This window comes from Aythya ferina (genome assembly GCF_964211825.1).
Source record: "Aythya ferina genome assembly, chromosome: 11".
Lineage (NCBI taxonomy): Eukaryota > Metazoa > Chordata > Aves > Anseriformes > Anatidae > Aythya > Aythya ferina.
The window spans coordinates 4,413,228-4,426,803 of NC_140307.1; the positions used below are offsets into that span (position 1 = coordinate 4,413,228).

Consider the following 13,576-nt stretch of genomic DNA (forward strand, 5'->3'; position numbering starts at 1 on the left):
TGACCAAAAGAATAAATTAAAAAATTCCTTTCCTATGGCCATAATGAAAATAAATCTGCTGGTTTTCTGGTCCATTTTAGTGTGCATTGTTAGGAAATTAGCCTCCGAAATCTTCCTACATCATGAACAGGAGATGAACTGGCAGGAACATTTCAGTGACATTTTTGGAACATAAAATCCGCTCTCTTCTGCAGGGAGGGATTGTTTCAAATGTCATCTAAAAATTGCTGAGGGACACTCTGCCTTGCCAGCGTGCTGTGCTCTAGGATGGACGAAAATCAAATGCTCCAGACCAGGCCACGTACTTATCTCAGGATCTTCCCTCCGTTCTTACTGCTCACATCTGTTCCTGCGGCACCAGCCTCTGCCTGCAAAGCCATAAAGAAAACAGAAGAGCATCGTGTGTCTGTCTGATAACCCTGTAGCTGTGGGACTGCTGGGAACAGGAGCTGATGTCCACAACTCAGCGGGCTCTCTGGGACTGTGGCTGGTGAGTCAGCTCTCCTGAACACAAACCGGAGCGATCTGCACTCGGGCCCTGCTGTTCACACCTGGCACGAGCCATAAAGTGGGCTGCAACCTTTCAGTGCTGGCTCGGGGCTTCGCAGCAGTGTAGGTAAAATGAGGTCAAAGCAGAGCAGCCTGGAGGAGAGCCCTGGAGAGCTGCGCTGCTGGGAGGCTGCTGCTTCAGCTGGGCAGCATCTCCTCCCTGCAAACACGGCCACGGTTCTGTATGCACCTCTCTCATTTGGTGCCAGCACGTAGGAAAAGAAAAACTCCTTCTGGCTTTGTAGATACTGTACTGTTCTCTTTTTTCTTCAGCATCTGTGAAGCAGCCCCAGGGTCAGTGGCCATCCTGGGCAGTGACCTTCACATCTGCTGGGAGCTCTGTTGATATTCAGGCTGCAATTATTATTTTTTTTTTTTCACATTTCCCTCCTCCTTACCCCAAGGTCGTAAAATTTTTTTTTTTCTTTTTTTTTTTTTTTTTCAGGCAGTGCCGTAGCATGAAGAAATCCAAACTCACGTCCTCCTGTTGCAATGTAATCTGCTGGGGGAAACCACGTGGATGTTTTGAAAGAGCGGGGGTTTCTTCACAGCTCAGACCGATTAGCGTGGCTGAAATGGGACTCGAATCACAGAGCAACTGCCCTGCGTTGCCACACGGATGTGATGAAAAATGACCCACAGTTCATCAGAAACACAGCTCAGCCTTTAACACGTTGGGCTAATGCCTTGGGATGCTGAAGAAAACATCTCAGAGAAGGGGGTAGAGGGAAGGAAATTAAATATAGAAAATAGCCAGCGTAGCAGCTGCAGAGCTTGTGACGGGCTTCCAGATTGAAAAAAGGAGTCCTGGACAGTTTTTTGCAGCTGCAGTGTTGTGACCTTGGAGTTGCAATGACCTGGGCACGCATCTTAGCCTCTTATCCAAGGCTTTATCTGAGGAAAGAAACAGGCAGTGCTTACTCACGTTTGTGTTTCTGGGCTGCCACCCAGGCTGGGAGGGCTGCATCTCAGCGTGGTCAGCAGGCTTGGCAAGGTGGGGTTCACACCATGCTGCTGGGAGTTGTCTCTTGTTGTCCTGGCTGTCTCCAGGAATGAAAACTTTGCATTTCCCAGAAATGAGGCTTGTGTTCACCCAGCACAGAGATGGCAGCCTCGTGGGGCTGCCGAGATATCTGCCAGGGACACGTTGTGTGGGCTGACCTAACCCTCACAGACGTGACTTGCAGAAAGGAAATCTTTTTCTCCGAAAACCATCTCTGGTTCCTCTTTCACTCTGAGTGCCTGCAGCACCGAGCACTGCAGGAGGCACAGCCAGGGCTGGACCAAACCCCCCGAGCTGTGGGGCCAGGCAGCACGGAGCCTGGCCCTGCCATGGGACTGGCTGAGAGCCTGGCTGGGATGTGGCCCTGCACGGGCTGGCTGAATGAGTGGGGCATCCTCAAGTCACGACCACTAGCAGTTTGTTTTTTTTACCCTGAAAATCACATTTTTTCCCTGTTTTTGCAAGTTCTTTTGTTTCACAGCCTTGAGTTGCTGCAGCCTCGCCTGGCAGATCGTTAGGAGCAGCCGTGTGAAACTGTGACCAAGTGGCACTGGGCAGGAGGTTGAAATATTGCTGTTGGCTTCCAGCAGAATTTTGTAAAGTTGCAGAAAATTGGGGGCTTATTTTTATTTTAAGTCATTAGTTAACATAAAAAGAGGGTATATTAACAACGATTAAAACTATTTAATGGAGTTTATCACATAATTAAGGACTTCTCTAGGATTATATTTGAGCAAATCCTTGGCAAAATTGTATTTGAATTCCAAACAACTTTTTTTCTCAGCAGTATTATTTCTAAATTTCACATCTTTTCAATTTTTTTTTTCTCAGTTGCGTCAGCCAGTTAGAAAATGCTTAACACTTTAACCCCGTCAGATTTCCTGCAAGACTCGCTGTTCATTACACTGCTGTCGGGTCCTTGTGATTTCAGCTGACTGTGATTAATAATATTTGATTTTAATTACTCGAGGTGCATTTCTTGTTTTTCAGAAGTGTGTTTGTCACTTGCAGGAAGCACCGTTGACTCTTTAATCTTCCACTGGGGGAATGAATCCTGCCGGGTTCACATTTTAAGCTCTGTGGGACCAGAGGGGACTGGACTGCTTTGCTTTGCACGCAGCAATGACCACTTCAGCCTGTGCAGTATTTGCCTTCTCTGCTGGATTGTGTGATTCTCAAAGCATCAACGTGGTAGACAGTTAAACGATATTTAAACTACCTTAGGATTCAGATGACTGCAAAACCCGAAACCTCTGTGGGCTCCCATATGCCTCGCTGCGTTCGCAGCACACAGCCGGCAATCTGTGCAACAGCCCATCGCCGATGGAAACACAAACAAGGGCTGTCAGAAAATTTCTGTTCAAAGGTCAGTGGTAAATGATAGACACTTAAACGCTGCTTTGTCTCTGTTCCACAAGCTGGAAAAGAATAGGATTGGATTTTGATCAAGAACTCTGTTTCATTCCCTCCAGTCATCAGCTTTTTGGTACCCCGAGATGTATGGTTGATAGGAAAGGAAGATCTTTGACAGTTCTTTTATTTATTGTTATTTTTTAAATCAACTATTTATGTACAGTGAGCACTGTTGGTTTTGGCTGGGAGTCAGTGTGTTTCTCCTGATGCTTACCAAAGCCTGAAAGCTGAGATTGCTCCAGCCCCTCTAATATCCCAGCTCCCTGGGTGCTTCTGATACCATCAGCTGGGGCTGGTCAACACGCCATCAGTGAACATCGGGCTTTTGGTTTTCTTTTGAAACAAGGGCACTGCAAAGGTCCTTCCACAGTGAGCCCAGCGAGCCAGTTTCTGAGCAGGGAGCTGTGGGTGGTGCTCATGCCTCTGAGCCATGGAGAGGAGTCTTCTGGCTGGCAGGATGGGAGCAGAGTCACATTAGCTGTGGGCTGCAGCTGCAGAAGTCTTACAAACCTTTTTGACTCAGTTCAGCTCCTGCTTTTGTAGGTTCCCATTGAATTTATGGCTCTGGTCACTGCTTTTAACACCTGGATAACTGCCTCAGACGCTTCTCACTCTGTCCAGCTCTGTTTCCATTGCAGCAAACTTTAGCCCTTGATCTGCCTGAAAACAGAGTTGTTTTCATTTGGATGGTCACATCCAAGAACAGTTTCAGCTTAAGAACAGTGTTCCCATGTAGGGCCAGATTTTGCCACTGTATTTGAGACCTCGGAATTATTCCGTGTTAGGGATCAGGACCCCATGTGCAAGGTGCTGTACAAAAGTAAGACATACAGAAAGCTCCTGTTTCATGGACAGTGTGGTATAAATTTAACAACACATTTTTTAGGGTATGTCCTTTCTCCTCTTCATTGACAAGATCAAGATGATCTTCAAATGAGGAGTTAAATGATCCAAATTCTGCAGAAGTGGAGGAAAATGTCCATGTTCTTTTAAACCATAAGAAAAATCTGTTTTGTTTTCAAGAGGTACTTCATTTTCAAGAAAGCCCACTCCTTCCTGGACACCTGTACTGAGTCTTCTTCAGCTCCATCTTCCACAGCACGGTGTTGCAGCCTGGCCTGATGCAGCAGTTGAAGCGAGTAATGAAGGCGTCGTGTTTGAAGGTAATTAAAGGTTGTTGCTCTCAGCACTTGCCCAACAGTGTACCCTGTACACGATGTGCCTCACCGGAGGCTTCGCCCTGCATTTTAGCGTTGTTTCACTTCTAATGGGCCTTCTACGTCCATTACATCCCCTGAGTAATGCATGCGTGGAGGACAGTGCAGTAAGTGACTTCTCCCTAATCTGATTTCTGATTCTTAGCAGCCTGGATAGACCAGCATTAGTTTGCTATTTCAATCTGATCCATCAGCCCTTTGCTGCACAGGGCTGCTCTTTTATATCACTTACGTGGTGAAATAAAACCGGCTTGATTCGGTTGGTCTCCAAAGCGAGGCCAGCCAGGTCATGTGTGTTCAGAGCAGAGATGATTAACAGCTTCCCACCGTGCCAAACCGAGTGCAGGAGCTGAGCAAAGAGGTCTGCTGCAGGCCAGAAGCTGCTGGGGAGAAAAGGGGCCTCTGCAGGCTGTGAGCAGTGTGATGCAATGCGGTGGGAACTGCTGATGCACTGAATTAATACTTTGTCTGTCTGCTGGCAGGATTCTCTTGATCCCTTTATCACCAGTTCTGCAATTAATGGCTAATTTCTGAATGCACTTTGAAATAGAAATCCAAAGAAATGTGCTGCTTCTAATGTACGTGATGGAAGTTAGTTAAGTCAGTTACCAGGTATAGCTGAGAACAGAGTGTCAAGGTGGAGACTGGGATGGTTTTGGGGCTGGAAGATCATTGCTCTCTCCTTTTTATAAAGAGAGATTCTCCAAGCTGTCCAAGTCCTTGCTGATGCATTGTAGTCTGTCCCCAATTAAAGGAACTGAGTTCGGTGGAAGGATGCTGCTGTTCCATCAGAAGCTCCTTCTTGGGAATTAGGTGAGGTTGGTAGTTCCTAGGAATTGGGTTGGGCTGGGCATATGCCAGACTCGTGGGCTCCTGAGCCTGGAAGGATGTTGCAGACAGACGTAGTCATTACCACCTACCTTTCCTTCAGAGCAGCTGGCTCAGGAAAGGCACAGCGGGGCAAATCACAGCGCTGACAACATAATGAGACAAGGGTCGGGGTAAGAATAGCTTTGGGACCAGTGATTTGACTTGTTGGATCCTGGAAAAGACCTGCTTGAGTCTGATGGAGTTTGGATGCGTTCCCGATTCCCTTTGAGCTTCCCCTTTCTCGTGGCTCCCTGTCAGATCTGTTTGTTGCTCAAACCCACTGAGATTTCTTTACTTGGCATTGCTGGACTGCATGTCCAAACTGAGACCTGAAATTCCTCCATCCTGTCTTGCTCTGTCCACCGGCCCCAACCTGCACGAAAGCACATGATCTCCTGAACTTCAGTGAATTTGCCTAGCAGGGCAGGAGGATGAAGAAAACAGCCTGTTTCTTCCACATTCGATGTGTGTGGCTGACAGTGGTGGTATTCTACTTGGCCTTTTTTTGTCAGCAAACAAAAACCAGAGACGTTTTGGAGTGATTTTTTCAAAGGCTGTGATCTCAAAGGCCTCTCGCAGCTTTGCAAACTCTTTTGCAAAATCCAACAGCTCTGACAGCTCCCGGGTAGGGTTGCACAGAGCTTGGAGTGGCATGCGAAGTCGTCCTGCTGCTTGTGTCACCCGTTCCCATGCACCAGCAGCTCTCAGCCTGCCTGCACAACACAGGTCTGAAGCGAGGGCAGAGGTGTGCAGGCTGGGGAAGGGTAGATCGTCCCACGAGCTGCCTGTCTCCATCTGTCATACACCAGCATCAAAGGTCTCCGCCGTGACCTCTGAGGGCAGCCGTGCTTAGCACGGGGATGAAACTGCCTGTGTGACAAATTCCTACGAGCTGTGCCTCGTCACTCTGACCGGATTTAGGATCTGGGAAGGCAGATAGGTTCCTTTCCGGCAAAGTCCCCGATAAGTTGGTGTAAGTCAGGAGCTTTATGAGTGCCTCGTTAACACCACTTTTCTCTAGCTTGGCTTCAGTCACAGAAACGTGATGGAGGTAGGCACGGGGTGAAATGGTTCCTTCACTGCTCAGAAGCTGGTGACCTGTCCCTGTCCCTCTCAGCAGCCAGCGAGCAGGACAGGGCTGTAGGAATTCCCTGACTTCCTCGTGGGCCACGAGAAGTTACAACTGCTATATTGGGACTGTGAGCTGACCCTAGGATTGATGGATACATGTTAGGAGGATTACTGTAGTGCTGTTCAAGTGTTTGGAGATTTTGGGTATAAAGGCTTAAACCCTGGCTTTTATAAAGGGATTGAAGCTGGGTGTCTGAGGCCAGGAGCAGAAGAATTTACCACCTGATGGAAAGAACCATGAACCCACAAGATGGGTAACGGTGGTCACAGACTGCACACAGTGAATTTGGTGCAGAGCAGGACAATGTAACAAGGATTGATCACTAAGCTGTATTTGGAGAGTTGTCCAGGGCAGGCTTATGAGAAGGACAGAGAGCTGCTAAAACCACTGCCCCTTATTGTGTCTGTCCTGACACCAAGAGCTTTAGGGCAGGGTGCGTGAATGTTGTGGTGCTTGCAAGGTCTGGAGCCAAGATCTGAGCCAGGGGGTGTTCACCCATCATATTCTGTTTTTCTTCCCCAAAAGCTCCTGTGTCTGTTCCCTCATGTCACAGGTAATGAGAAGAGCATTCGGTAGCCTACACAGTAGCACAGTCTTATGCCTGTTCTCCATTTCCAAATCTTTGTCTCTGTTGTTCTACTTATGGGCGGATCACAAAAATAATTACCTAAATTAACCAAGCACCAAAACACCCTAAGTGATCGTCTGCTCCAGAGAATAACAGTGATTAGGTCATCCTCTTTGCTTATCTCGGGTTCCCATCCTTCAAATAAGAGCAGCGATATTTTTCCTTTTAGAAGAGCAGGACGGACTTGTTCACGTTTGAAGCATTAATTGTTGTTGTTATTACTCACATGGATGACAGGGCAGCACCTAAGGAACGCTGGGCTTGGTACAACTGGGCCGTGACTGCTGTTGCTGTGACTAAGGCTGCGTGAGTTGGCTGGGCTGCCTGCTCACACCGATGCCAGCCCCACCACCTAGCTGCGGTCTATTTCCAGCTCTGCGGCCAGGAAATTCTTCTGGTGCTGCTCAGTTTGTATCACACCTCTCCTCTCAAAAGGCAGCAGCCCTGCTCGTGCTGGAGAGCATCTCAGTGTGTTCCTCCGAACCGGGGCTGCTCAGCGTGTTTTCTTACCAGCCAGCGATGGCAGAGGTTGGCTGCAGCATTTTCTTTTCCTTTCTCTTTTAAAAGACACACAGGGGAAGCAGCTCCGACTTCCAGCTGTTGATTTCAGGTGCTTGCCACAGCGTGGCTCCTTTGGGTTGTTAGAGAGCCAGCGCAGAAAAACAGTTTCCTTCCAGCGTGTCCTTGCTCTACGACCAACCATTGCTCGCTGTTTCATTCTTAGACAACGTTTCTATTTATATTCCTTAATAATTTGCTAGGAGTGCCCTGGTGGGTGAGTGGGGTGACAAAACGGGATGTCACATGTGTGTAGGTGGGGCAGTCGGGGTGGCATCTTCTCTGCTCATTCCCCCAGCTGATTCCTGTTCCTGCTTCCCCCAGCCAGACCCATCACACGGAGCAAGAGCAGCCCAGCCCCGACAGGCCGAGCCGCACGAACCTCGCAGCCCTCTCCCTCCCTCTGGGGCCACCTCTTCCCGGCTACTGCTGGCCCGCAGCCCACCCCTCCGCCCCTGCAGCCCTGCGGAGGGTTTTGGTGCTCCCCCCTCCCACCTCCGTGTGAATTCTCCAGCCAAAGGCCACCTCGGAAAGTTGGCCACGCGGCGCCTTGCGTCAGTCCCCGCACGGCTCATGATTCAGCAGCCGTACGGGTTTCGTACCTGGGAGGGCTCTGCCAGAAACCGCAAGTGTTCCCGAGCCAGGAACAGCAAAAGGAACTGGGAGTTTCCACACAGAAAGCTGACAATGTCTGCAGCAGGTTTTCTTGTAAATTAGCTGCGTTACATTGCCAAGAGGCTGGATGAGAGGAAGAAAACCGGCATCTGGGTTTGTAAAGCCCAGAGAGCTCCAGCTCTTCTGGAGAACAAAAGTGACGCATTGCTGCTCTGAAGTCTGTTAAAAGGGAGCAAAACTCCTACTGGAAGTGAGGCTACGAAACTGTGAAGGACTTGGGGAAAATCCCAGGCTGGGAGATCAATTACAACACTCCTGAGGTGCATGGGAGCAAAATGCAAACATCTCTGCGGGCGTCAGCTTGGATAGCATTACTCAAACAAGTGTTGGCACAGCAGCAGTCACCGCGGCGTGCGAGCCGCGTGTCCCGGTGCCAGAGCCCAGGCAGAAGGGCTGCCCGGCTGCTGCCGGGGCTCACCCGAGCAGGGGCATCTCCTGGCATCCCGCAATGCCTCCTGCCAGCCCCGGCTGCCGTCGAGCCAGGAACGCGTGCCAGCCGTGGCAAGAGTGCTTCTCACTTAGAGTAGCAGGGGCTGGGACCCAGCCTTATTAATTTCATTCAGCCGTTGGCTCCAACGCGTGGAGCTGGCACGGAGAGCTGTGCCAGCGAGTGCTTGTGCTGCGAGCACAGGAAGCCTTGTTCCCTGCCTGCATCCTGCTCGTTTGCCGCCCCCCTGCTCTGTGCAGGGATTTAAGAGCAATACATTTCGGTGCGGGGAGGAAGGGAAGCGCTGAACAGCTGAGGGCTGGCAAGAGAATAGCTGCTCTTTCACTCGGGGTTTGTGGCTGTGACGTAGCCAAGAGCAGTGGCTGGCGTGCAGCTGTTTGGGGAGAAGGGAGCTGTGAAGATGGGATTGAAGGAGTGGGAGGGAGGGCTGGCTGCTGCCGGGGCCGCGGGCCGTGGTTTGCGCCCAGGCAAAGTGGCACCACCGTAAATGAATGGAGAGGGGGCAGGGGGTGGTGGAGAACCAAGCCTGGCCTGTCCCCAGATGCCATCCTGCGCAAAATGAAAACATCCCAGATCAATGCTGATGTTGCTGAACTTCTCGCCAGGCTGTTTTCTCTTCTGACTTTCCCCTCCCAAAGCAAGGTTTTCTTGTGCATTCAGCAGTGTGGGCTGCAGGCAGACACGGGGATCCCCTTGAACTGTGAACTGTGACAGGCACGGGAATCCTCCCTAAACAGCCTTCAAGTCGTTTTCCCGTCATGCCTGGATTGTGTTTGCCAGCTCCACAGAAGGGCTGCCTGGCTGTGATCAAACAGAAGGCTTAATGATGGGAGATGGAAACGACTGCTGTGGCTGCTGGTCGAGGAGGATCGGCACAGCAGTGGAGGTGGATTCGCAGGGAGCTGCGCTGTGCTAGAGGCAGGGGTTGGAGTAGGGCAGGAGGATCCGGCTGCGATGCGCACCAAGGTGTTTGGGGGAGATGTATCGGCTCTTCTGAGCCCGGGGGGACAAAATCTATGTGCACGGCTTCAGCAGGACTCTGAGCTCTGGCAGTATCTGGTGTGGCTTTGGAAAAGTCGCATTTGGTAAATAATTGGAAGCATAGATTGTTTGCAGGAGTGAAGGATGGTGCTCTTGTCACTGCTGGGGCTTCCCTACCAGCTCCCGCAGCACGTAGCTGAAGCATTACATCCTTTCCCTCGTGCCAGTACCCTCTGTTGTATGACACGTTTGATAGTGCAGTGTTGGGAAAAAAAAACACATACCTGGCACCCATCCAAGAGCTATTTATAGTACGAGCTCCTAGAAGAAAGTGTGAAGACTTCAGAAAAGGAGGAATTGCCAAATGATCCTGCAGAGAGCAGCAAATTAACCCCTCCAACACTGCCAGCCTCACATCCTAGTGAGAGTCGGTCCCACGTGGCTTCCTGAAGGAAACACCACCAAGAACCAACGAGGACGGCTCAGGAGTCCTGCATGAAACCACCATGTTACAGGCAGCAGCCTTGCAGAAGGTGATGCAAGCTTTTTGTCCTTCTGACCAATCCTCTAGAAATAAAGCCTGAGGAAACAAGACGATGTTCTCCTGTGACATTGGCATTGACACTGGCATTGAAGACGCCTCCATTAAGTGAGTAGGGATCTGTCCTTTTGATTTTTTCGGTCTTCAGATCTCACTTGGTTTTGCCACATGCCTTAAATAAAGGCTCTGCTGAAGAGTAAAATACCTCCCTAGAATGACACCTGAAATAGTCACTGGTGGGGCTTTGGACTGGCTGCCCCAATCAGGTAGATGCAACTTTTGCATCAAATATAGTTTCCTCTTTCACAAATCAGACAGTAGATGTTTCTCCAGCTTTGCCAGGAGCAGGTAGACAGAGATCTGCAGGGAAACTCAAACCTTAGTTTGTATTCTGCCTGGCCTGATATTGCACCGGGGTGACCTTGGCCTCTGGGCTAAGGGAGGTCAGTACGTAATTGAGCACTGAACACAAATGTGTGAAAAAACAAAAACAAAACACAACCCCAACCCCAAACCAGGTGTTAGGTAAGTTCTGCACGGAGCAGAGAGTCCCGTCCAGTACCCGGTGCTGCCTGCGTCCCCGCACAGCTCTGTAAACACCGCTTACGCTGTGTTTATACAACCCGTGTGTTCCTTGCAATACCTTCCCTTGTTCCACCCGCCCAACTAGTTGGAACAGGCACTAAATTGTTTTTTGTTGTTGTTGCTTGCTTACTTTATACACCTGCAATTTCCTGCTGTGTATGTCCAGAGATGTTTTGTAGCCTTTAATTCAATACTATTAATTCAATACTATTCATAGATTTTATTGAGTATTAGTTAACTTCACAAAGCACCTTAATGGACAGTGTCTTCTTAATTATATATGGCAAAACCTAGAGAAACAAAGGAAAATTGACCCAATTTGTCCTAGCTGCCTTACAGAAAGCCCTTGAGGTGGCTGAGTATCACTTTCCCTCTTTATTGTGTTTCGTGCACAGCTCCTGTGGGTGCAGATCACACCTCCAGTTCCTAACTGCGCTTGGAGGAGGCTGCTCCATCTCCCTCCAGCAGCGAGCCAAAAAGCAAGATGTTGCTTATTGTAGACAGAAGGAGAAAGTTTGACTATTTCTTCAAGTCATCTGAAATAAAAATGTTCTGTTCTGTTCAACTTGTAATGCTAGTGTGTTAGAAATGACCAAGAAGCATTTTCCATAGCCATGCAGCTACGTCGTGGCTCGGCGACCTGTATGGGTCACCATGTTCCCTACACACAACAGGAGCTGCCCCAGTCCCTGAGATCCGTGCCATTTTCAAGGAATCCATCAGGTGCCGGCTGGCGCATTGGCGAGGTGTGAGGTACGGCCCTGCGTTGTCTGGTCGGAGTGTGTTTGAATATCAGCTACACCGTACCCTGGGCGCAGCACTAATTAACAGAGCATCCCTGCTTCAGGCCCCAGTGGACAAGCGTCCGCATGGCAACTGTGAGTCTTGTCGGCAGCAAGAGATTAAGGAATTAATTGGCAGGGTTAATCTTCATGTCAGGGCTGGAAATTAATTGTTAATTTGTTTGGAGGAGCGTAAAGTCCTGTCCCAGCGATGGCAGGTGGGATCGCTTGAGAAAAAGCCTGCGAAGTTGCCCTTCCTGGGGGCCTCTCTGTTTAACACCTTGTGCCAACAGACCTCCTGAATCTTCGCCCCTGCCATGCTCGCCTCCCTGCAGCCAACAGCACAGTGATGGGAAAGGGACTGCAGGGCTGGCTGCACCTCAGCAGGGCCCTTTCGAGGTATGGATTCTCATCCTGCCCTAACTCCTGTGTGCTGAGCAGGTCTGATCGCTGAGTTTCAGGTAATGGATCAGGCCAAGCTGCTGTAGGATCTCAGAGTGAGGGAGAGATGTGCTGGCACCAAACGCCACTGCTGGGGCAAGTGGTACTCCTTGGACACAGCATGCAAGACTTCTTATGTCTGCATGGATACTGAAGCCTCTGACACTTGTTTCCTCCCCCAGGACGCTGTAGTGTGAGACTGTCGGATCAGCAGATGCTTTTCCCTTTCTGCTCTCATTTACCACTCAGGACCACAGACTATTTTCCATTTCAGTGTCTTTCTGATCTGTTTAGGCTAATGCATTGGTCACATCGTATTAAGATATATGATAAAAGCACTTCAGGGTTTAAATTATTTAAATGAAAATTTAACTTTTTGTCACTTGTGATCCCTTTTGTGCATTGATCAACCTAATTAGTTCAGCAGTAAGAATCACTTTCTTCTCACATTGTGGTCTGACCTGTTGGGACTGACACAACCTGCTTCAAGACATGACATCAAATAGGACTGGCCTATACATAACCCTGGGCTCTTTCTGGGTGTACAACAATCCTGTTTAAGATTGCAGTCAAAATATTATTGTCTTGACTATTCTTTGGTTCCCACTGACAGCTCGTATCTGTTCTTTCATTTTCCGTGAACCAGGGCTGAAGAAAGCGTGTTCGTGTTTCCCAGAAGTTGAGGTCCCGCTGTTCATGACGTACCGACGCTGCAAGTTCCGACTGGAAGATGCCTATGACAGAAGGTCAGGTTGTGAGTACAGTTTTATCTGATAAGTTGGTTTGTGAGAAGTCTCTGTTTCTATACATGCAAGATATGTTCCTCATTTTTTCCAAAAGCCTTTGTGTGTGTAAGTATCGCACAACTGGGTACTGAAATGCAGGTACACCCACCTTCTGTTCTCTCTGGAAGTCAGTGTCAAGCCTCTCTCTCTGTGCCCAATATCTGGTTTATTGGGAAACTGATGCTGTTCCAAGGCACTGTAAAATAGCGGAGAGCTTTTTATAGCCAAAACTATTTGACTGGGTTTAGCCTACGTGTCTGCATCCTGTCTGCGCACGTTGTGTGTCACGTCTGATACCAAGTCTTGCCAGTAAAACTCCAGGCCCCAGGGGAGATCAGCTGTTTTTGGTGTTCAGGTTAAATCCCCTCCCAGAGGACTGCTCACTGCTTCACCAGTGTCATCTGGCTGACACTGACAGCTTCCCCTTCCCATGCCTCCCCTATTTCCCCAGTCCCACAGCCTCACAACGGACGGCTGCTTACCAGTTTAAACTCTGTCCCCCTTCTATTTCTACGACAAGAAATGCCCTTGTGCTGCTCTCCCCATCTCTGTGAGCGTACAGAGGCTTGCAGCTGAAACTTGCATTACAAGCAAAGTGCCAACGAGCAGCTTTGCTGGAGATGGGAGTAGGGGAAAGGTGTCCATGAGAGGGTTGGGGTGCTGAATACAGCTAAAAGCAAAGCAGAAAGGCTGGTTCAGTGCTTGGGTGATGCTTTGTGTCAGGCTGTAGCATTTGCTGAGTGGTAAATACCTAAAAATCTGCCTTACAGGATGCTTACTTAGGTATCCAACCCTTAATCTGACCACAGTTGTTACTTGAAACCACAAATAACAAAAAAAAACAACTGCCATCAATTGACAGAACAAATATGTGCATTTGTATAAAATCATTTGGGGCTTGTCTGCGTGCATCAGATTATTTGTGGAAATCTAGTTTTAGGTGTCTGTTAAGCACCAGAACTTGCTGC

General features: G+C 49.2%; 1 protein-coding gene across 1 annotated transcript in view; it reads left to right on the top strand.

Annotated features, from left to right (window-relative positions):
• Positions 1–8,885: 8,885 nt before the first annotated feature.
• Positions 8,886–13,576, top strand: part of LOC311442865 (uncharacterized protein) — a gene marked incomplete at its 3' end in the record, with an annotated part of 65,429 nt that continues 60,738 nt past the window's right edge. Inside the window, exons 1-2 of the transcript XR_014696917.1 lie at positions 8,886–10,123; positions 12,470–12,569. The remainder of the gene's footprint in view (positions 10,124–12,469; positions 12,570–13,576) is intronic.